Below are 2,947 nucleotides of genomic sequence, written 5' to 3'. Positions count from 1 at the left end.
ACAACACACACTTCATCTTTACACTCCTGCAGCCCCACACACACTGCAGAACAACACAACACACACTTCATCTTTACACTCCTGCAGCCCCACACACACTGCAGAACAACACACACTTCATCTTTACACTCCTGCAGCCCCACACACACTGCAGAACAACACACACTTCATCTTTACACTCCTGCAGCCCCACACACACTGCAGAACAACACAACACACTTCATCTTTAACAATAATTTCCATCAAATATCAGTAATAAACTGTAAGTCTCTGCAATCGGGCCTGTTTTCCCTCCATCATAAACGAGTGTGTGTCGAGCGTCATCATAAACGAGTGTGTGTCGAGCGTCATCATGAACGAGTGTGAGTCGAGCGTCATCATGAACGAGTGTGCGTCGAGCGTCATCATGAACGAGTGTGTGTCGAGCGTCATCATGAACGAGTGTGTGTCGAGCGTCATCATGAACGAGTGTGTGTCGAGCGTCATCATGAGCGAGTGTGTGTCGAGCGTCATCATGAGCGAGTGTGTGTCGAGCGTCATCATGAACGAGTGTGTGTCGAGCGTCATCATGAACGAGTGTGTGTCGAGCGTCATCATGAACGAGTGTGTGTCGAGCGTCATCATGAGCGAGTGTGTGTCGAGCGTCATCATGAACGAGTGTGTGTCGAGCGTCATCATGAGCGAGTGTGTCGAGCGTCATCATGAACGAGTGTGTGTCGAGCGTCATCATAAGCGAGTGTGTGTCGAGCGTCATCATGAACGAGTGTGTGTCGAGCGTCATCATGAGCGAGTGTGTGTCGAGCGTCATCATGAGCGAGTGTGTGTCGAGCGTCATCATGAGCGAAGTGTGTGTCGAGCGTCATCATGAGCGAGTGTGTGTCGAGCGTCATCATGAACGAGAGTGTGTGTCGAGCGTCATCATGAACGAGTGTGTGTCGAGCGTCATCATGAACGAGTGTGTGTCGAGCGTCATCATGAACGAGTGTGTGTCGAGCGTCATCATGAACGAGTGTGTGTCGAGCGTCATCATGAGCGAGTGTGTGTCGAGCGTCATCATGAACGAGTGTGTCGAGCGTCATCATGAACGAGTGTGTGTCGAGCGTCATCATGAACGAGTGTGTGTCGAGCGTCATCATAAACGAGTGTGTGTCGAGCGTCATCATAAACGAGTGTGTGTCGAGCGTCATCATAAACGAGTGTGTGTCGAGCGTCATCATAAACGAGTGTGTGTCGAGCGTCATCATGAGCGAGTGTGTGTCGAGCGTCATCATGAGCGAGTGTGTGTCGAGCGTCATCATAAACGAGTGTGTGTCGAGCGTCATCATAAACGAGTGTGTGTCGAGCGTCATCATAAACGAGTGTGTGTCGAGCGTCATCATGAACGAGTGTGTGTCGAGCGTCATCATGAACGAGTGTGTGTCGAGCGTCATCATGAACGAGTGTGTGTCGAGCGTCATCATAAACGAGTGTGTGTCGAGCGTCATCATAAACGAGTGGTGTGTTGAGCGTCATCATGAGCGAGTGTGTGTCGAGCGTCATCATGAGCGAGTGTGTGTCGAGCGTCATCATGAACGAGTGTGTGTCGAGCGTCATCATGAACGAGTGTGTGTCGAGCGTCATCATGAAACGAGTGTGTGTCGAGCGTCATCATAAACGAGTGTGTGTCGAGCGTCATCATGAACGAGTGTGTGTCGAGCGTCATCATGAACGAGTGTGTGTCGAGCGTCATCATGAGCGAGTGTGTGTCGAGCGTCATCATGAACGAGTGTGTGTCGAGCGTCATCATGAACGAGTGTGTGTCGAGCGTCATCATGAGCGAGTGTGTGTCGAGCGTCATCATGAGCGAGTGTGTGTCGAGCGTCATCATGAACGAGTGTGTGTCGAGCGTCATCATGAGCGAGTGTGTGTCGAGCGTCATCATGAACGAGTGTGTGTCGAGCGTCATCATGAACGAGTGTGTGTCGAGCGTCATCATGAACGAGTGTGTGTCGAGCGTCATCATGAACGAGTGTGTGTCGAGCGTCATCATGAACGAGTGTGTGTCGAGCGTCATCATGAACGAGTGTGTGTCGAGCGTCATCATGAGCGAGTGTGTGTCGAGCGTCATCATGAACGAGTGTGTGTCGAGCGTCATCATGAACGAGTGTGTGTCGAGCGTCATCATGAACGAGTGTGTGTCGAGCGTCATCATGAACGAGTGTGTGTCGAGCGTCATCATGAACGAGTGTGTGTCGAGCGTCATCATGAACGAGTGTGTGTCGAGCGTCATCATGAACGAGTGTGTGTCGAGCGTCATCATGAGCGAGTGTGTGTCGAGCGTCATCATGAACGAGTGTGTGTCGAGCGTCATCATGAGCGAGTGTGTGTCGAGCGTCATCATGAACGAGTGTGTGTCGAGCGTCATCATGAACGAGGGTGTGTCGAGCGTCATCATGAGCGAGTGTGTGTCGAGCGTCATCATGAGCGAGTGTGTGTCGAGCGTCATCATGACGAGTGTGTGTCGAGCGTCATCATGAACGAGTGTGTGTCGAGCGTCATCATGAACGAGTGTGTGTCGAGCGTCATCATGAACGAGTGTGTGTCGAGCGTCATCATGAACGAGTGTGTTGTCGAGCGTCATCATGAACGAGTGTGTGTCGAGCGTCATCATGAACGAGTGTGTGTCGAGCGTCATCATAAACGAGTGTGTGTCGAGCGTCATCATGAGCGAGTGTGTGTCGAGCGTCATCATGAGCGAGTGTGTGTCGAGCGTCATCATGAACGAGTGTGTGTCGAGCGTCATCATAAACGAGTGTGTGTCGAGCGTCATCATGAGCGAGTGTGTGTCGAGCGTCATCATGAACGAGTGTGTGTCGAGCGTCATCATGAGCGAGTGTGTGTCGAGCGTCATCATGAACGAGGTTGTGTGTCGAGCGTCATCATGAACGAGTGTGTGTCGAGCGTCATC

General features: G+C 51.6%; 1 protein-coding gene across 2 annotated transcripts in view; it reads right to left on the bottom strand.

Annotated features, from left to right (window-relative positions):
- Nucleotides 1-168, bottom strand: part of LOC130079876 (intermembrane lipid transfer protein VPS13B-like) — a 48,853-nt gene extending 48,685 nt beyond the window's left edge. The window contains exon 1 of one of the 2 annotated variants that reach the window (XM_056245113.1): nucleotides 1-168. This exon is cut by the window's left edge and continues 190 nt beyond it. The gene's annotated coding sequence lies outside the window, so the exon portion shown is untranslated. The other variant, XM_056245114.1, reaches the window with a different exon arrangement.
- Nucleotides 169-2,947: the final 2,779 nt, after the last annotated feature.

This window comes from Rhinichthys klamathensis, unplaced genomic scaffold (assembly GCF_029890125.1).
Source record: "Rhinichthys klamathensis goyatoka isolate OS25496 unplaced genomic scaffold, OSU_Roscu_1.1 h1tg001392l_1, whole genome shotgun sequence".
Lineage (NCBI taxonomy): Eukaryota > Metazoa > Chordata > Actinopteri > Cypriniformes > Leuciscidae > Rhinichthys > Rhinichthys klamathensis.
Note: the sequence above shows the minus strand (reverse complement) of the source record. Positions and strands in the feature narration are given on the sequence as shown.